General features: G+C 41.6%; 1 protein-coding gene across 3 annotated transcripts in view; it reads left to right on the forward strand.

The window, feature by feature from the left end:
• The window catches only part of C8H1orf21 (chromosome 8 C1orf21 homolog), a 201,588-nt gene that overhangs the window by 25,673 nt on the left and 154,565 nt on the right, over positions 1 to 21,350 (forward strand). The window contains exon 1 of one of the 3 annotated variants that reach the window (XM_043491146.1): positions 8,341 to 8,378. The exons of the other annotated variants lie outside the window; for them this stretch is intronic. The gene's annotated coding sequence lies outside the window, so the exon portion shown is untranslated. Of the gene's footprint in view, positions 1 to 8,340; positions 8,379 to 21,350 lie in introns of those variants that run through there. 3 annotated transcript variants of the gene reach the window in all.

Below are 21,350 nucleotides of genomic sequence, written 5' to 3' on the forward strand. Positions count from 1 at the left end.
ACAAACTGATACATAGAGTATTGTCTGAAGCAACATAGGAAGAATCAGGGTAAAGCACAAATTCTACGCATATTGCCTTGGAAAAAACAATATAGGTGCCCAATCCTGGAAACACTTCTGGCTGTTGGGCTTGCTAAAGAGTGTAGTTTCATTGAAGTAAACAGGAGTATTCGCATTAGTAAGTCTAGTTTCAGAGTAGCAGCCGTGTTAGTCTGTATTCGCAAAAAGAAAAGGAGTACTTGTGGCACCTTAGAGACTAACAAATTTATTAGAGCATAAGCTTTCGTGAGCTACAGCTCACTTCATCGGATGCATTTGGTGGAAAAAGAACCACCAAATGCATCGATGAAGTGAGCTGTAGCTCACGAAAGCTTATCGCTTAATAAATTTGTTAGTCTCTAAGGTGCCACAAGTACTCCTTTTCTTTTTATTAGTAAGTCTGTTCGCTATCTGGTAAAGCTTGCAGGTCTGAGCCCTAGGTTTCAACAGCAAACTGATTCTTCTCAGTAATCTACACCATAGTTTGCAAAAGTATAACTATTTCATTGGATAGCTAAGCATATATAGGGTCCATGTGAAAATGGAGTGAGTATATGCATTCTAGGAGGAAAGCCAAAGAGTTCAGAAAAGCCTTTTGCACATTTCTGTGGTCCAGAGAGGTAATTATGGCATGGGGATAGGAGACCCACTCTCCCTCACCATCCTGTCCCTTTCAGCCGGAGGGGACAGTAATGCCTTTATTCCTTCACCTTCATCTCTTCTTTCCCCTGCAACTTTCATCATGTTGTGGAGATGAGGTATGAGAGGCAGTAGAGAGGGGTTAGAGAAAGGGAGTGCTGTAGGTTGAAGGCAGCTGCAACACATCCTCTTATCACTAAGGATGTCCTGTTGCTGGGCTGGAAGCAGCTGAGGCCCTTCTCTTTACCTCCCCCACCACTGTGTCCACAGGTTTGTGAGAGAGAATCTCTTGGGGACCAATCCTTCTCCCAAGGAAGACAATGGGAGTCATGCTGTGACCTCAGTGAATATCTGGTTATTTCTAACCATGTCCACTGCTAGTTGTTATGAGCAGTTTTCTTATGACAGATGTCACAATACATAATAGTTTTTGCAGCATATTTTTGTAGTAGATGTTTGCTCTTCCTTCACTGCTTTGCTTATTAAAGGAATCGTGTGCCTAGTGGCAAACACATTTTTTCATGTAGCTTTCACAATAAGTTAAACTAGTGCTGGATTAAAACCACTGGAAAAGAGAAAAGAAAATACTTTTTAAAAATTGATTTATGGTATGGAACGTATAAATTTCCCAGAAAAGTATAATGAGTTTGATTTTTGTTTTTGTTTTTGTTTTGTTTTGTTTTTGGCTTCAAAACCAGTCCTGAAAAATGCTGCCAAATGTAATTATTTTACTGGAAAACTGAATGTCTAATCATAATTGCCTGGAAGAAACCGTAAGTCCTAGAATATGGCATATTATGTATGATGATGATATGCCAAACATATTTGAAGGTGACCTGACTTGCTTTTTAATTAAATGACACACACAACTTCCAGTCCTAAATTGTGAGCTGACTACATGGATATGCAGCTGGTGAGCCTGTAGTTTAGGCTGTCTGGGTTGTCAGTTTAGCCCAATGCAGCAAAGCACTTAAGCACATGCTTAACTTTAAGCATTGAAGTCAATGAGACTTAAGCACATGTTTATGTACTTTGCTGAATAAGGATGGGCGGCTGAATTGAAGCCTAAGTGATTAAGAGACTGAAAATAGTAAAATTGTCTTAAAGCATGATGATCCTAAGTGGGATTTAAAAAAATTCTTTTTTCATTGATGAGAACTGTCACTAGCATGCAGACGCTTTGCTATCAAGAATACTCTGCAGTGATTCTAGAATTTTGAGACTGATGTGTTCTATTAGTGTATTTGTTATAAGCAGAGAAAGGAAAGAGAGGGAGTTTGGAGAGGGGGAAATGGGACCAAGTATAATAAACCCAAATTCTGAACTCTCCCCACTTTCAAGTGCTGCAAATGAGAAAGTATCCAGTTTCTGTCCCATTCCTGACAATACCTCCCATGATCACAGCTGCAAACAGTTTGTTTAACATGGGAGTTTAATTTGATCATTTAAGCTCGAACCAAAAAGGGTTTGTTATCTCTGTACCTGATGGGAATGATCCAAGAGGAAGCGTCTCCTAATCCTAGAATTTCAGTTCTCTGTGTGTGTGGGTGGTGTGGGCTGTGTGTGTGTGTGTGTGTGGATAGTGGTCAATACTCTGAAGTTTTCTGACTATGTTCAGTACAAATTGCATCAGTTTTCAAGTAATTTCAACCAACGGAAGACTAAACCCCTGAATTTCACACCCAGAAGTCTTAGACACTTCCCCTAGATGCTTTCTACATAACACAAGCTTTCTTGTTTGTTCAGTACATTATTACCCCAAAAGCATGTACACAATGGAATAATATTGATATTATTGATATTTTCCAAGTGTTATTGCAAATAAGTCTCAGAGTACACTGAGGTTTTCAGACATGCTTTCAGGAGGTGTGTTTACAAAGTGGAGAGCGGTAAAATGGTAAGCAGCAAATTAAAAATATTTTGCAACTATTAAGAAGGTGCCTTAAATATAAAGGGAAGGATAACCACCTTTCTGTATACAGTGCTATAAAATCCCCCCTGGCCAGAGACAAGACCCTTTCACCTGTAAAAGGTTAAGAAGCTAAGATAACCTCGCTGGCACCTGACCCAAAATGACCAATGAGGGGACAGATGCTTTCAAATCTGGAGTAGGGGGAACAAAGGGGTTCTGTCTGTCTGTGTGATGCTTTTGCCAGGAACAGATCAGAAATGCAAGCCTTCAACTCCTGTTAAGTTAGTAAGTAATCTAGCTAGAAAATGCGTTGTGTATATACTTTTGTTAATAGCTGGTAAAAAAAGCTCAGCTGAAGGGAATGTGTATTCCTGTTTGTGTCTTTTTGTAATTTAAGGTTTGCCTAGAGGGATTCTCTATGTTTTGAATCTGATTACCCTGTAAGGTGTTACCATCCTGATTTTACAGAGGTGATCTTTTACCTTTTCTTTAATTAAAATTCTTCTTTTAAGAACCTGATTGCTTTTTCATTGTTCTTAAGATCAAGGATTTGGGTCTGTGTTTCACCTGTACCAATTGGTGAGGATGATTATCAAGCCTTCCCCAGGAAAGGGGGTGTAGGACTTGGGGCGATATTTGGGGGAAGACATCTCCAAGTGGTCTCTCTCCCTGTTTTTCGTTTAAAATTCTTGGTGGTGGCAGCATACTGTTCAAGAACAAGGCAAAGTTTGTACCTTGGCGAAGTTTTAACCTAAGCTGGTAAGAATTAGCTTAGGGGGTCTTTCATGCAGATCCCGACATCTGTACCCTAGAGTTCAGAGGGGGGAAGGAACCTTGACAGGAGGGAAACAGTATTTTCACTTAGTTCTTGAAAATATGTGGAGTTTGTTGATACATCGCACAGGGTTTCAGTTGAGCAGTTTGAAATCAGCGTGTATATGAAGAAAAGTTGTTGTGGGGGGTAACAACTCTCCTCCCTCAAGTATTTTAGCCATTTAAAATATTCTTGTAAAGGCCAAACGTTGTGTTCTGCAGAAACATATTTTATGACTCACAGAGATAAGTCCTTTCTTCCAGGGGTGCTTCAGCTGTATCTATATGGGCGGGCACCATCAGAGGCAGGGAAGTCATTCCAACCTGTCCTTCAATTCTGTGGCAGAATTTTAAAAAGTGGCTCCGGCAAGTCCCTTCTAGAACATTTCACATCATTGTATGGTTCACATTTATCTACAAGAAAGCGTGTCTAGATCTGTTACTAATTCTGTTTGTTATATGTAATATCAGTCACTGTGCATCTCTCCTTGTTGATAAATGTCTGGCATTGCTTTGTGTGCAGTCACTTCTCCTTCCCTTGCCTCCCTGAACAACTTGCCCTATGCACCTGAATTTAACAGAATTGTGCCTCTTGAAGCTGCTCATTTAAGTGCACAAGATTGGTGAGGAGACTATGGTTATATTTTGGCCTTGTCACAGATTAGCTTCCTTTTAATTTTGGGTGCTTCAGTTTGAGATCCCCATGCCAAATTGTTTTCAGATTTACTGAATGCCCACAACATTGCTGACTTCACAGAGCTGTTTAAATTATATTTGGTGATGTTTGTAATGCTATTTGAATTCTTCTGGTAGGTGCTATAGAAGTGCAAATAGTTATTAAATTGCATAGAACTAACTTCTCCCCTCCCCTCCCTCACCTCTGACATACACTCTGGTCTACTCTTACATCTGTCTGCTTTGAGGCCCTGTGAATTGTGTTGGCATTTTTCTGAGCTAATTTGGAACTCTTACTGCGGCCCATTTTTTAACAGAGGTGCTACCTTTGTAAACCAAAAACACTTCTGCACATAAGAGAAACACCCCTGCACACCACAATCTAGAGACTCCAAAAACACATGAATGACAAACAAATATTTTCCCTTTTCAAAATATTACAGTACTTATTTTTGGTCTTTAATCTGCCAGAAACATTCTATAAAAGAGCACGCATATAGGAAAAAGATACAAATACAAAGTGTTTAGCTAGTGCGGGGTTGGCAACCTGCGGCATGCGTGCCAAAGGTGGCATGTGAGCTGATTTCTGGCAGCACTCTGCTGCCAGCCGGGGTCCCAGCTGCCAGTCCCGCTCAGCCTACTGCCTGTCTGGATGAATGGAACCCCAGGCAGGCAGCGGGCTGTTTTCCTCCCATTCCATTGTCTCTCTCATAGTTTGCCTGCATTCATTACCCAAAGTCTTGTCTACACTAATTGTCCCAACCATGGCTGTCTTGTACATTTGGTCAGTGTTAGCAGTTTTCTGTTTATACTATAGACAGGACAACATGGACATAGAACCATGACCCTGGGTTTGAGTGGCAGAATAGAATTTGGATTACCTAGCCTGTGTTTTACGATTCCCTGCATTGTTCTATAATTGTCTGTGTTTGTTCTGTTCATACTTGAAACACAAAAGCCAGTGGTTTTAATAGGGAGGCCCTAACTGTGCCAGACAGCCCTGTGGTGGTTCAAGTGCAGACAAGATTTAATTTTCCCAATGCTACTCTGTTTTATGAGCTACCTATGCAAGTGAAACTTCCCTGCAGCTAACACAGAACTGATGGATAAGGAATAATCAACCAAGGAATGTTAGGGAGCCTAAAGGGACTGGCATGGGGAGCTCCACAAAGGTAGATAGGAAAAGGAGGCTAAAGATAGTTACAACTGAGTTAGCTTTCCAATAGAAGGCAACTTCTCAAAAACTAATTGTACCCTATGTGACAGATGTGGAGCTGATATGTTATAATGTAATGAATACTGAGATGTAACAATTTTATGAACACTGCATGTGACTCGGTCAGCAAGGCAAAGTTATGGTGTATTAGACTATTAGAATTTCCTGCATGCCTATATTCAGCTAACTTAATAGAGGGGGGTCTATAGGAAGAGCAAACAGGAACGTAACACAATAACTCTATATATGAACAACCCAGCACACACTTGGAAGACAATGGGGCAAATTGTTAGCTTCAGGAATCCTATCTCTCACGCGTTTGTAGCCATATTTTGCCAGAGCTAGGAACCTGGAGATCAAAATACTAAAGAACTAAAAAGTGCTTCTTAGGCTGGGCTACACTAGGGGCAGGGTTGGAACTAAGATATGTAACTTCAGCTACGCTATTCACGTAGCTGAAGTCGAAGTATCTTAGTTTGACTTACCTGGCCGTCCTCACGACGGCGAGTTGACCACAGCGGTTCCCCCGTGGACTCCGCTTACTCCTTCTGCTGAGGTGGAGTACAGGCATCGATTTGGGGATCAATTTATCGCATTTAGACGAGACGCGATAAATAGATATGCAATAAATTGATCCCCGATAGATTGATCACTACCCGCTGATTCAGCAGGTAGTGAAGACGTACCCTTAGAGGGAGAAGGGGAGGGTCAATTGTCAGAAGCTTTCTAGGGAGACACGCTGACACAGATGGAGAGAGATTGCAGAGGGAGTCTAAGAAGGTGGTAAATCGCTCCACAGGTCAAAACAAATTCCCTGACTGATTAACTAAAAGATGGTGCACTCACAAACTCCATGAATGATCCTCAGGTTCAGAGATGACTCTGGACTCCTCTGTCACTACGGAGGGGCTGATCTCTGCTGGCAGGGATCCTCTTCAGGCAGGAATCAGGCTGCTTAGGTCCCAGGATTTCCCCTCACCACAAAGGGGGCAGGGCTCAAGGTGCAGATTACACAACTGTACTAAAATCCAAACTATAGTCTCCTAGCCCAGCATCCAGACCCACACACAGCAGGCAGCAGCCCTGAACTAGCAGGCAGAGCAGAGCTGACCATGTGGTGACTGGTCTCACCTAGGGAGCTGAAGGGGTAACTCAGCCTGGCTGGGGAAGTTTCCCAGCAAAACTCTACAAACTGGGAATCATCAGTGGAGAAGGAAGATCCCAGCTGAGGGATCCTGCTTTCAGATCCCTAGAGGCCAGTTTTCAGGGGGAACCCTGCATGCAGGCCTGGGACTCACCAGCTCCCCATACAGCCAGTCCTGCCCTTACCCTGGCTGGTTCCAGACTGACTCAAAAATGGCTTCTCCCCTTTCCTGAATTTCTTGGGAAGGGCATCTTACTCCCTGTCATAAATATAAAGGGAAGGGTAACCACCTTTCTGTATCCAGTGCTATAAAATCCCTCCTGGCCAGAGGCAACATCCTGTTACCTGTAAAGGGTTAAGAAGCTCAGCTAACCTGGCTGGCACCTGAACCAAATGACCAATAAGGGGACAAGATACTTTCAAATCTAGGTGGGGGGGGAAGGCTTTTGTTGTGCTCTTTGTTTACGTGTTGCTCTCTCTTGGGACTGAGAGAAGCCAGATAGAAATCCATCTTTCCAACCCATCCTAATCCAAGTCTCCAATATTGCAACCAATATAGGTAAGCCAGGCAAAGCAGATTAGTTTCTTTTGTTTTATGTGAATTTTCCCTGTGTTAAGAGGGAGGTTTATTCCTGTTTTCTGTAACTTTAAGGTTTTACCTAGAGGGGGATTCTCTGTGTTTTTGACTCTGAATACCCTGTAAAGTATTTTCCATCCTGATTTTACAGAGATGATTTTTACCTTTTTTTTTTAAAAAAATCCTTTTTTTAAGAACCTGACTGATTTTTCCATTGTTCCAAGATCTAGGGATTTGGGTCTTTGATAATTTTGTAACAAATTGGTTAGGATATACTTAGGAAAGGGGGTGTGTAGAGCTTGGGGGGATATTTTGGGGAAAGATGTCTCCAAGTGGTCTCTTTCCCTGTTCTTTGTTTAAAATGCTTGGTGGTGGCAGCATACTGTTAAAGGACAAAGCAAAGTTTGTACCTTGGCGAAGTTTTTAACCTAAGCTGGTAAGAATAAGCTTAGGGGGGTCTATCATGCAAGTCCCCACATCTGTACCCAGAGTTCAGAGTGGGAAAGGAACCCTGACACTACCTATTGGTTGCCAGGAAGACTCTGAGCTTGCCTTGACTCCCTCTCCCTGAGCTGCCAGCAGACAGAGCCCCAGGAATCTAGCTAATCTCCTTGGGGGTTACAATTGTTTTTGCTTTGTTCATTTTTGTTAACACCTATGTATGGTGTGACCTAGTGGATTGAAGACTGACCCCGGGACTCAGGGAAAATGGGTTCTATTCCTAGCTCTGCCACTGACCACGGACAAGTCACCTTGCCTCTCTGTGCCTCAGTTTTTTATCTGTAAAATGGGGATAATTGTACCAATCTCCTTTGTAAAGTGCTTTGAGATTTACAGATTAAAAGTGATATGAAAGATAGGTGATACTATCTCAAATCCCTGATAAATAGCTGAGATGAAAGACTGTATAAGTTTCAACATCTCAGCTCCTCTAACTGAAAGTTATTCTATTCTATATGCACTATTCTCTTCTGTGCTGTATAGATTCTTATACAGAGCTCATCACCATAGTATTTGTGCACCTTCCAGTAGTGCACTAAGCAACATGACTAACATTTGTCATGTGTGGTTTGTTCTTTCTCTCGTCCTCTCTGCAGAGAGAGCATCCTCAGTTCCTTGTTTTTTTTCCAAAGAATTGTCCAACCAAAAAAAGGAAGATAAGACTTATTACTCCAAATATTTCTAAGATAAGCCAACATACAGGAGAAAGATCCAGTAGGCCCTCATTAAATATTGTAAATAAAAAAATGTCTTTTTGAGGTTACCATTTCTAACAGGAGTACAATTTAGTAAAACCTATGTTTTGTTTTTTGTAAATTTTACAGGAAACAGATTGTTGAATAAGGATGCATCTTCCCCCCAGGTACTTTCTACAGTCAAATCATGCTTTAATGATGGATGCTATGTGATAAAGGTGTGGATTTTTAAACATAAACTTTTAGCTTCTTTTCATTAGTGGAACTCTATAGTTGGAGGATATTTGTAAATGTAACATAATTCTTACTGGTATCTTGAGTCTCTTCGTTTGCAGTTTTACTTTATAGAAGCGGTTAGACTTTGTTTCAGAATGCTACTGTTTCTCTGTACCAGCAACGTAATTTGAGTGTATTAGAACATGTGCTCTATAAATATTGAATTATGCCCTGTGTTTTGTAAAAGAAACAAGGTCATGTTAAACAATTGCAGGAGGGTTTTTCTGTTGCGAATAGGTCATTTGACTGTTTTCCTGTGGGAGTGCCATTTCACTGAGCTGATTGTGTGACTTGTAAGAATTAAACACTTCATCCGTTAAAACTAAAGTCCTGATCTCTAGGGGATAATTTTGGAGGATGCTAGGGAAAACACATACATATCCTAGGATTCTTCCAAAGATGATGATGCTACTTCAATAATGTTGCACATGGCAGAAAACCAAGATTATCCTTTGATCAGTTGAGTAGAAGTATTTATAGATTTTGTGCAGCAATTTTTGAGTTGTTTGTAAACATAAAAAGAATGTTTTCATTTTGTATTTCTCAGTGTTTCCTGTGTTACAAAATAAACATTTAAGAGACCAATAAAGTGTAGACTAAGAATTTCCAGATTTTTATCCTACTCTTCTCTGTTTCCCACAACCTTTGGCATTTCTAGGCAAATCTGGTACATTTCTGAGTGGTATTAAGACTGACATTTTGTTGTGAGCACTTTGTTGTGAGCACGTCCAACCAAAAGTGTTGAAGTAGTAGTACAAGGCTAGCAAGTCACTTTCTTTTCTACTTTTAATCTCTTTGCCACCAACCTGTATTGGTGCTTTTGGTAAGCAGCCTCTTTCTTGTGCTAAGAATTCTAATTTAATTGTCTCAGTGACTAATACACTTGTGCATTAGAATTTGAGGACACTTCAGGAATTTGGGGAAGCTCTTGGTTTTATTTTAGGCACTGACCCGTTTTGATTTACAAACTGTTCTTAGCATTCACTCAGAGCTTCTACTCTTTGGTCTGTCTCTGTGTATATCTTTATTTTTCAAAGCTCATGAATCTTATGGCTATAATATTGGTAATGTGGTTATTTTAGTTTAATTGTGTTCAGAGTTTTCTTTAAATACATAACCTATGTAAAAATCTATAATGTGTTTATTTTAAAAGTTATTTTATGCAGCTAAAGAATGAGGCTGCTTCTTATATCAGATTCAATACCATAGCTATTATTTCCAGGGAAAACATTGTTTGACTGTATTAAACTGTAATTTGGTGTATAGGTTAGGAGCAGAAACTGGAGTTGTGTGCATGGTAACAGTTGATCATATGATCTTATATTTTTGTCTCACACAATCTAATTTATAGAGCACAAAGATATGCTGTGTTATCGTGACACTTATTATGAGAGTAAAAAGAAAGGAGTACTTGTGGCACCTTAGAGACTAACAAATTTATTAGAGCATAAGCTTTCGTGAGCTACAGCTCACTTCATCGGATGCATTTGGTGGAAAAAACAGAGGATACCTTTTTAGCTGATGTTTAAAGGATATGTTTAGGACAATCAGTTAACCTCCATTTTAATTATGATTTAATATTTGTGACAGTAGAATCCAGAGGCCCTATTTGAGCCCCCTCAGTGCTAGGAGTTTTATAATCCATTTGAAGACATGATGCCTTCCTAAAAGAGTTCCTACTCCTTTGGGTTTTCCGCTACTTGGCAGAAACTCCAGCTGTTGTTGGAAAAAATTAAACAACTAAGGTTTTAAAATTTTTAAAAAATTTTTAAAATATTTATACAAATACATAATGGGTGAGTGTATTTGTATCATCTAAATGAGTTTCAGATATTAAACAACGCAGTATGTTACAAATGTTAATAAAGGATGTAATGTACGTTTGTTTTGAGGTAAAGTTAAAATTATCAAAGGACAATATCTAAGTATGATTGAAACTGTCTAGGTTTCAGAGTAGCAGCCGTGTTAGTCTGTATTCGAAAAAAGAAAAGGAGTACCCGTGGCACCTTAGAGACTAACAAATTTATTAGAGCATAAGCTTTCGTGAGCTACAGCTGTAGCTCACGAAAGCTTATGCTCTAATAAATTTGAAACTGTCTAATTTACATAGGATACTATAAGGAACTCACTCAAAAGATGGCCTCAGCTCCTAATCCTTTTAAGTCACTTCCTGATTTAAGGGATTAGTGGAGATTTCAATTTTTGCATGGTTAATTTTTTGGCTGTTAGCGATGCCTGGAGAAATCATGTTTCTGCAGAAGTAGTATTATACACAAGAAATATACAGTAGCTTCTAATCCTGACCTAAGCCTCACCAGCACAAGAGACTGTATTGGTCTGTGTTAGAGAATCCCTGTACAGGACCTTTAGTTTAAACTAGGGCTGTCAATTAATCACAGTTAACTCACGTGATTAATGCAAAAAAATTAATCATGATTTAAAAAATTAATCGCAGTTTTAATCTCCTTGTTAAACAATAGAATACCAATTGAAATTTATTAAATATTTTTGGATGTTCTACATTTTCAAATATATTGAATTCAATTACAACACAGAATACAAAATTTACACTGCTTGCTTTATATAATTATTTTAAATGACAAATATTTGCACTGTAAAAATGATAAAAGAAACTATTTTTCAGTTCACTTCATACAAATACTGTAGTGCAATCCCTTTATCATGAAAGTGCAACTTACAAAGGTAGATTTTTTTTTGTTACATAACTGCACTCAAAAACAAAACAATGCAAAACTTTAGAGCCTACAAGTCCACTTAGTCCTACTTCTCATTCAGCCAATCGTAAGACAAACAAGTTTGTTTACATTTATGGGAGATAATGCTGCCCACTTGTTGTTTACAATATCACCAGAAAGTAAGAACAGGCATTCTTATGGGACTTTTGTAGCCGACATTGCAAGGTATTTATGTGTCAGATATGCCAAACGTTCCTATGGACCTTCATGCTTCAGCAGTCGTTCCAGAGGACATGCTTCCATGCTGATGATGATCGTTAAAAAAATAATGTGTTAATTAAATTTGTGACTGAATTCCTTGTGGGAGAATTGTGTGTCTCTGGCTCTATTTTACCCGCATTCTGCCATATATTTCATGTTATAATAGTCTCGGATGATGCCTCAGCACGTTTGTTTTAAGAACACTTTCACTGCAGATTTGACAAAACACAAAGAAGGTACCAATGTGAGATTTCTAAAGATAGCTATAGCACTTGACCCAAGGTTTAAGAATCTGAAATGCTTTCCCAAATCTAAGAGGGACAAGGTGTGGAGCATGCTTTCAGATAGCTTAAAGAGCAACATTCCAATGTGGAAAATACAGAACCCGAGCCACCAAAAAAGAAAATTAACCTTCTGCTGGTGGCATCTGACTCAGATAATTAAAATGAACATGCATTTGCCCGCACTGATTTGGATTGTTATTGAGCAGAACCCATCATCAGCCTGGATGCATGTCCTCTGAATGGTGGTTGAAGCATGAAAGGGACATATGAATCTTTAGCGCATCAGGCGTGTAAATATCTAGCAACGCTGGGTGCAACAGTGCTATGAGAATACCTGTTCTCACTTTCAGGTGATGCAAACAAGAAGCTGGAAGTATTATCTCCTGCAAACGTAAACAAATGTTTGTCTGAGCAATTGACTGAACAAGAAGTAGGACTGATTGGACTTGTAGGCTCTAAAGTTTTATATTTTATTTTGAATGCAGTTATTTTTGTACCTATTCCTACATTTGTAAGTTCAACTTTCATGATAAAGATAATTGCATTACAGTACTTGTATTAGGTGAATTGAAAAATACTAGTTCTTGTTTTTTACAAGGCAAATATTTGTAATAAAAAATAATTAAATGAAGTGACCACTGTGCACTTTGTATTCTGTTATAATTGAAATCAATATATCTGAAAATGTAGAAAACATCAAAAATATTTAAATAAATGATATCCTATTATTGTTTAACAGTGATTAATCACGATTAATTTTTTTATCACTTGACAGCCCTAGTTTAAACATCAGTCCCACTTTATAAATTTACAGAAGGGGTTCTGAGAACATCTCTTTATTTTGTTGATATAGAAGCCAGAAAAAAGCCACTTACACTTTATCTCAGTCTGATCATTCTCGGTCCAAACTAACAGTTGGAATAAAAACTTTATTAACGTAGATAACTTATAATACAGCCACATATTGGGGTCTGTGCTAATAAAATGGATATTTGTGGGGATATGTCCTTGGTTTGCACAAACAAAAAATTACGTACCATATGGCATAGGGTTTAGATTGCAAACTCTCTGAGGAAAGGACTGTTCTTCTCCATCTTCTGTGAAGCACGTAGGACACCTCAGGTAGGGTTGCCAACCTTCCAGGTTTTGCCAGTAGTCTCCCAGTATTGGGCTCTATCTCTTGAAGGCTATTGAAGCCAAACCAGGAGATTTTTAGGCTGTAAAAGTCCAGCGGAACAGAGGGGCTAAGGCAGGCTCCCTGCTTACCCTGGCCCCGCACCGCTTCCAGAAGCAGCTGGCGTGTCCCTGCGGTCCTTGGGGGAGGGGTCTAGGGGGGTCTCCGTGCACTGCCCCACCCCAAGCGCTGACTCTGCAGCTTCCATTGGCCGGGAACTGTGGCCAAAGGGAGCTGTGGGGGTGGTGCCTAAAGCAGCTGCCTGAGGTAAGAGCCTCCCGGCTGGAGCCTACACCCCTTACCCCTCCTGCATTAGCCTTGAACCCCCTCCTGCACCCAAATTCCCTCCCAGAACCCGCACCCCCTCCTGCATTCCTTCCCCAGCCCAGAGCCATCTCCTGCACCCAAACTCTGTCCTGGAGCCTATACCCCACACCTCCTGCACCCCAACCCCCTACCCCAGGCTCAGTCTGGAGCCCCCCCACACACACACCAAACCTCTCGGCCCCTGCCCAAAGCCTGGTGCAGCCCGGTGAAAGTGAGTGAGGGTGAAGGAGAATGAGCAACAGAGGGAGAGGGGATGGAATGAACGGGGCGGGGCCTTGAGAAGGGGCAGGGACAGGGATGGTGGGCAAGGCAAGAATGTTTGGGTTTGTGTGATTAGACAGTTGGCAACCCTCCCCCCTAGGGTGACACGGAGGAATGTTTGGGGCGGGGATATGCAGCAGGACCTGGGCCAGCCTCTACAGGGGTCAGGGAGGGAGCGTCCACGTCCACTGTGCCCTTAACCAAAGCTCTGCTGTCATTCCCCTCTCCATCCCTAGACCAGCTCCTTTTCATAGACCCAGCTCCTTCCACATCCCCAGTTCAGCCCCCAGCTCTGCCTTCAGTCCAAGCTCTGTTGAGCCAACTGTACAGTAATGGAGGGGGGACACAGACAGAGTCAATTACAGGTAAGGTGGGTGCAATAGGTAAAGTTTGAGCACGACTGGTTTAGAGGGGCAAGGACATATGGGATGACTGGCAGGTCTCTGACCAATTTTCTGTGGGAGAAGCCATTATAAATAATTGCAGGCAGAATCTCATGATGAAGTTTGTACTCCCCTACCTGTGTTGTTACTGCAAAGGGGAGAAAGGAATTTTAATAGAGGTCTCCTTTGTAAGCAATTGTAGAACTGGATTTTATCAAGGTCCTGTTCCCCCTTAATTAATCCCAAAAGAATATTGGGTGATTTTTACACAGTATAACGTTTCACAGAAAAACTGTACTTTTTTTTTTTTTTAATCCTGTTTGCCTATAGTATGGAAACTTTGTTGGTTTCTGATGCTGGGCTGTTCCATAATAACACTTTAGTTATAATCAAAATATTAATATAAAGGTTCAGGCAAGGGAAGGCATATAAAGTAACAGTGGGAAGGGAACATTCTTTTGTAATGGGAAAAACCTAATGCTAGATGAAAAGGGGGATAATGTCAGTGGTATTTAGAGGGGTGAAAGATTGACTCTTTCTAAACCAATGACATTTTAGGTCTGCATTTAAGCACAGGATCTATTCATATAATCAGTTAAAGGTAACAATTTAAATTCATATTAGCCAACATAAATATTGTGCTTTTACTGTCTCTTCTGGTAATAATCACGAGAAGCTCAAAAATCAAATTAAATAGAATCAAATCAGCTGTATGGTGAATCCCTTGAGGGATTCCAAAAAGATTACGCTCAAGCAGGAACTATTTTTAATTTAAAGAAATAATATCTAGCAAAAGCAAATAGCCAAATAAAGAGAGAAACTGGCAGAGTAGCATGGCATGTCACAAATACGGGCTATTTCTAAGCATCCTTCAAGAGTTTTAGAGCTAGGAATAGCATGGATGTAATCTGCGAGAGCTAAGGAAGGTATCCCTAGAACCACCCTAAAAAGTTACAGCATTTTTATTTGAAATAATTCAATGCAGTAAAATAAATATTATTTTCCTTCTCGTTCAGATTTCTGAATATACAGTAAGATTCATTAGAATAATTGAATGTTGTGCACCAATAGCCAGATTGCTGTTACCTAAACTGAGTGGCTGCAGCATCATGCCCACAGGTAAGGATCAGGGCGGTCCTTGATCGGTAACTTTGCTGTTAGTTAAATGTCTGTGGAAAGAACATGGCTGATAGACAGAAAAGATGATGGGTCAATACAAAGGAGAGAAGTCCAGAATTGTAAAAAAAAACATTTAAAAAGCCAAGTATTATAAAGAATATATATGAAGAGAGTACACAAGAACTTCCTATTAAATGCCATTAGTCTTGTGCTGCAAAGAGCAGGAGATGCATTAAAGAGCCACAAGCTTCAGTCTGATTATCACTGGTCTAAAACAACATGGGAGTCATTCTGTTAAGCAGACACGGGCAACCTTAAAGCAATATTTAAAAATTATTTTTCTTTTTTTTCCTCTTTTTTTTTTAAACCAGGAACACTTTATGAATTATTTTCAGATGTAATTACTCTCATTATTTTGCCACATGCAGTTTAATGTTTTGGTTTTTGTGAGGAGCAGGGTGGGTAATAGCAGGAGGATTTGTTTTTACTGATGGATCATAAGGCTTTTTATTTCTTTAAGTATAAATCTAAAAAAAGCAAAAAAACCTACCCTATTACAATAAAAATTCTCTAAAGCGATTCCTTGCTTTGGGTTTCCCAGTGTGTTTTCTTTCTACATCTGTCTCCATTCTGTAAGCTCTTTATGGTATGGAAAGTGCGAAAGTTTTATACAGCGTAAACGTATTGTTATTGAATAACAAATAAATGTTTAACTTTTACTTAGAAAATATTTCCAAATAGTAATGTTCTAGATATCAAAACATCAACGTAACCAGCTCCAAGAAAGCAGCACGCTTATTAGCTCTCAAGTTGACGTTCCTTAAAACCCTAATTTAACTAATTGAAACACATGTGCTGGTTAGATCTTTAGTTGCAGCATTGTCGTCTTGGTCTATTTCCAAGAATGTCTTGCTTCTTGAATTTTATGTTGAGTAAGCTATGTGCAGTAAACTGACAACATTTTAGCTGCTGCATGAAAATGGTGTGGAGAGCGCACCTCTGATGATATGAAACTACTCTTTGGTTTGAGGTCCTGAATTTTGCTCTGAGTTTTTTGGGTTTTCATTTAACCAAATTTTAAAACCAAAACTCAGCTGAAGTCAGTAGTTGTTGTCTGGGTCAGGTAGAAACTATGCAAGTCTACTAAATTTTTCATAATTTTAATCAGAAAGCAAATTATACAGATTCACCTAAGTTTCAGCTGCTTTTTCATTTTGATTTGAAAATTTTCCACAGTTCTAACTGGGATGTTTTCATGCTGTTTTATGGAACTGCAAGCTTTTGTGCACTCTTTCTTCAATGGAAAATTCTAATTGCTAACTTTAATTTCAAAACACAGTACATTATTATTAAAAACTGCAAAGATCTTTGCTTGGTCTTAAAAACCAGGTCTTAACTTGATAAAAGATTGATCAAACATACCCACCACTTTAAGAATCTGACGTAGGTTGGGATGTAAGAAAAGCTTCTAGCTATTTGAATGCACATGGAATTATTTTCAAAATCATTTTAATTTTTTTTGTTTTTAAACAACTTTTTTTGTTAATTTTACAGTGATAAATTAACAAAAAAAGTTTTTGAAATAATTTTCCGTACAATAATTTTGAAAAATCAAGGCCTTTGCTTCCAGTTAGTGAAATGCAGCTCCTGTACCTTAATTTGTCAGCAGAGGTTCTTGTTTGGAGGATCATTAAAATCTGAACCAAGAGAGACTAGCATTATCCAGTTCCAGAAGTAGTGAAGTTGGGACAGGTATTTTGAAAAACTGTTTTGGAAATACAGTGTTCATTTGTGCTAGTAAACATTTTGTTTAGCCATCTGAGGCATTTAGAACTATTCACTGCAGTTTACCCTTAAGGGAAAGAGCAAGTATGTATAAAGAAGAACTGTTTATATTCTGAGATGTATGAAAATGCACAGTACTACCGACAGTGTTACAACCGTGCTAGCAGAAAAAGTGCTATGGAGAGGGGTAATCTCTGTAGCCTGGTTCCTGTAGTGATTCTTTAAAAATAAATTTGCCACAGTGCATTCTGAAAGGGTACTAGCTACAACCCTGTTTGGAATACTGCTGCAGCTAGCTAGTTCTGCTCCTGTGTTGACGGAGTGGAGAACCCATTCAGGGAAACCTTGGGTCTGTTCCTTTTCCCACAGCAGGTGACTGTAGGAGGAAACTGAGGTTCTGCCTTATCTACCCACAATCAGTGGAAGCAGATTTGTTTGGGAACCCCAGGGTCCCTCAACACTGGCAGATGCAGCTACTGGATGACAGCTACATCATGCGTGGTGGTTCTTGCCCCTCTTCAGGTAGAGCAGGATGTGGCGGTACTTGAATATGCTAAGCCCTGGTCTACACTAGGCATTGAGGTCGAATTTAGCAGCATTAAATCGAGGTAACGCTGCACCCGTCCACATGACGAAGCCCTTTTTTCCGACTTAAAGGGCTCTTAAAATCGATTTCCTTACTCCACTCCCGACAAGGGGATTAGCGCTGAAATCGGTTTTGCTGGGTCGAATTTGGGGTACTGTGGATGCAATTAGATGGTATTGGCCTCGGGGAGCTATCCCAGAGTGCTCCATTGTGACTGCTCTGGACAGGACTCTCAATTCAGATGCACTGACCAGGTAGACAGGAAAAGGCCCGCGAACTTTTGAATTTCAGTTTCCTGTTTGGCCAGTGTGGCAAGCTGCAGGTGACCATGCAGAGCTCATTAGCAGAGGTGACCATGATGGAGTCCCAGAATCGCAAAAGAGCTCCAGCATGGACCGAACGGGAGGTATGGGATCTGATCGCTGTATAGGGAGAGGAATCCGTGTTAAGAGAACTACATTCCAGTTTTCGAAAAGCCAAAACATTTGTGAAAATCTCCCAGGGCATGAAGAACAGAGGCCATAACAGGGACCCGAAGCAATGCCGCGTGAAACTTAAGGAGCTGAGGCAAGCCTACCAGAAACCAGAGAGGCGAACGGCCGCTCTGGATCAGAGCCCCAAACATGCCGCTTCTATGATGAACTGCATGCCATTTTAGGGGTTCAGCTACCACTACCCCAGCCGTGTTGTTTGACTCCTTCAATGGAGATGGAAGGAAGCAGGTTTTGGGGACAAGGAACACGATGATGATGAGGTTGTAGATAGCTCACAGCAAACAAGCGGAGAAACCGGTTTTCCCGACAGCCAGGAACTGTTTCTCACCCTGGACCTGGAGCCAAGGCCCCCCGAACCCACCCAAGGCTGCCTCCCGGACCCACCAGGCGGAGAAGGGACCTCTGGTGAGTGTACCTTTTAAAATACTATACCAGGTTTAAAAGCCAGCATGTTTAATGATTAATTTGCCCTGGCATTCGTGGTTCTCCTGGATATACTCCCAAAGCCTTTGCAAAAGGTTTCTGGGGAGGGCAGCCTTATTCCATCCACCATGGTAGGACACTTTACCACTCCAGGCCAGTAGCACATACTCGGGAATCATTGTAGAACAAAGCATTGCAGTGTATGTTTGCTGGCATTCAAACAACATCTGTTCTTTGTCTCTCTGTGTTATCCTCAGGAAGTGATATCATTCATGGTCACCTGGTTGAAATAGGGTGCTTTTCTTAAGGGGACATTCAGAGGTGCCCGTTCCTGCTGGGCTGTTTGGCTATGGCTGAACAGAAATGTTCCCCGCTGTTAGCCACGCGGTGGTGGGAGGCAAAATGCGACCTTTTAATGAAAGCACATGTGCTATGTATGTAATGTTAACAGCAAGGTTTACTGTGAGAGAGTTCTATAAACTGTGTCTTTTTAAATACCACTGTCCCTTTTTTTTTTTCTCCACCAGCTTCATGTGTTTCAAGGATCACAGGATCTTCTCCTTCCCAGAGGCTAGTGAAGATTAGAAGGCGAAAAAAACGCACTCGCGATGAAATGTTCTCTGAGCTCATGCTGTCCTCCCACGCTGACAGAGCACAGACGAATGCATGGAGGCAGACAATGTCAGAGTGCAGGAAAACACAAAATGACCGAGAGGAGAGGTGGCGGGCTGAAGAGAGGGCTGAAGCTGAAAGGTGGCGGCAGCATGATGAGAGGAGGCAGGATTCAATGCTGAGGCTGCTGGAGGATCAAACTAATATGCTTCAGTATATGGTTGAGCTGCAGGAAAGGCAGCAGGAGCACAGACTGCTGCTAGAGCCCCTGTGTAACCAACCGCCCTCCTCCCCAAGTTCTATAGCCTCCTCATCCAGGCGCACAAGAACGTGGTGGGGGGCCTCCGGCCACCTAGCCACTCAACCCCAGAGGATTGCCCAAGTAACTGAAGGCTGGCATTCAATAAGTTTTAAACTTTTATATGTGTGGCCTTGTCCTTCCCTCCTCCACCACCCCTCCTGGGCTACCTTGGTAATTATCCCCCTATTTGTGTAATGAATTCATAAAGAATGCATGAATGTGAAGCAACAATGAGTTTATTGCCTCTGCAAGCGGTGATGGAAGGGAGGTGGGGAGGGTGGTTAGCTTACAGGGAAGTAGAGTGAACCAAGGGGCGGGGGATTTCATCAAGGAGAAACCAACAGAACTTTCACACCGTAGCCTGGCCAGTCATGAAACTGGTTTTCAAAGCTTCTCTGATGCGCACCGCACCCTCCTGTGCTCTTCTAATCGCCCTGGTGTCTGGCTGTGCGTAACTAGCAGCCAGGCGATTTGCCTCAACCTCCCACCCCACCATAAACGTCTCCCCCTTACTGTCACAGATATTGTGGAGCACACAGCAAGCAATAATAACAGTGGAAATATTGGTTTCGCTGAGGTCTAACTGAGTCTGTAAACTGCACCAGCACGCTCTAAACGTCCAAATGCACATTCTACCACCATTCTGCACTTGCTCAGCCTGTAGTTGAACAGCTCTTGACTACTCTCCAGGCTGCCTATGTATGGCTTCATGAGCCATGGCATTAAGGGGTAGGCTGGGTCCCCAAGGATAACTATAGGCATTTCAACATCCCCAACGGTTATTTTCTGGTCTGGGAATAAAGTCCCTTCCTGCAGCTTTTGAAACAGACCAAAGTTCCTGAAGATGGGAGCGTCATGTACCTTTCCCGGCCATCCCACGTTGATGTTGGTGAAACGTCCCTTGTGATCCACCAGTGCTTGCAACACTATTGAAAAGTACCCCTTGCGGTTTATGTACTCGCTGGCTTGGTGCTCCGGTGCCAAGATAGGGATATGGGTTCCGTCTATGGCCCCACCACAGTTAGGGAATCCCATTGCAACAAAGCCATCCGCTATGACCTGCACATTTCCCAGGGTCACTACCCTTGATATCAGCAGATCTTTGATTGTGTTGGCTGCTTGCAACACAGCAGCCCCCACAGTAGATTTACCCACTCCAAATTGATTCCCGACTGACCGGTAGCTGTCTGGCGTTGCAAGCTTCCACAGGGCTATTGCCACTTGCTCCTCGACTGTGAGGGCTGCTCTCATCTTGGTATTCATGCGTTTCAGAGCAGGGGAAAGCAAGTCACAAAGTTCCATGAAAGAGCCCTTACGCATGCGAAAGTTTCGCAGCCACTGGAATCGTCCCAGACCCGCAACATTATGCGGTCCCACCAGTCTGTGCTTGTTTCCCGAGCCCAGAATCGGCGTTCCACTACATGAGCCTGCCCCATTAGCACCATGATTCCCACATTGGCAGGGCCCGTGCTTTGAGAGAAGTCTGTGTCCATGTCCTCATCACTCTCGTCACCGCGCTGACGTCGCCTGCTCGCCCGGTTTCGCTTAGCCAGGTTCTGGTGCTGCATATACTGCTGGATAATGCGTGTGGTGTTTAATGTGCTCCTACTTGCCAAAGTGATCTGAGCGGGCTCCATGCTTGCTGTGCTATGGCGTCTGCACAGAAAAAAGGCGTGGAATGATTGTCTGCTGTTTCCCTGATGGAGGGAGGGGCGACTGACGACATGGCTTACAGGGCTGGCTTACAGGGAATTAAAATCAACAAAGAGGGTGGCTTTGCGAGAAACTGGATGGCCGCCTAAAGGATAGAACTCAAAACCTCAAGGATAGAACTCAAAACTGGGTTTAGCAGGCTGTTGATTTCACTGAGGGAGGGAGGAGAAAATGAATACAAAAAAATCTGGTCTATTTCTTGTTTTGAGCCACTTCATCTATCTTTATACATCATGCTGGCAGCAGACCGTGCAGTACAACCGCTAGCCATCGTAACCTCCTGGTGCTCGGCAGAAGACGTTGCAGTATGACTACTGGCCATCCTTTTCTGCTAGCTGCAGATTAAAAGACAGTGCACTGCCGGTAGGACTCAATCGCCATGAGACGAAACTTGAAAGGGAAATGACCTGGCTGAGTCACTCCAATGTTCGCCCAGGCGCCCGG

The sequence above is a fragment of the Dermochelys coriacea genome, chromosome 8, assembly GCF_009764565.3.
Source record: "Dermochelys coriacea isolate rDerCor1 chromosome 8, rDerCor1.pri.v4, whole genome shotgun sequence".
NCBI lineage: Eukaryota > Metazoa > Chordata > Testudines > Dermochelyidae > Dermochelys > Dermochelys coriacea.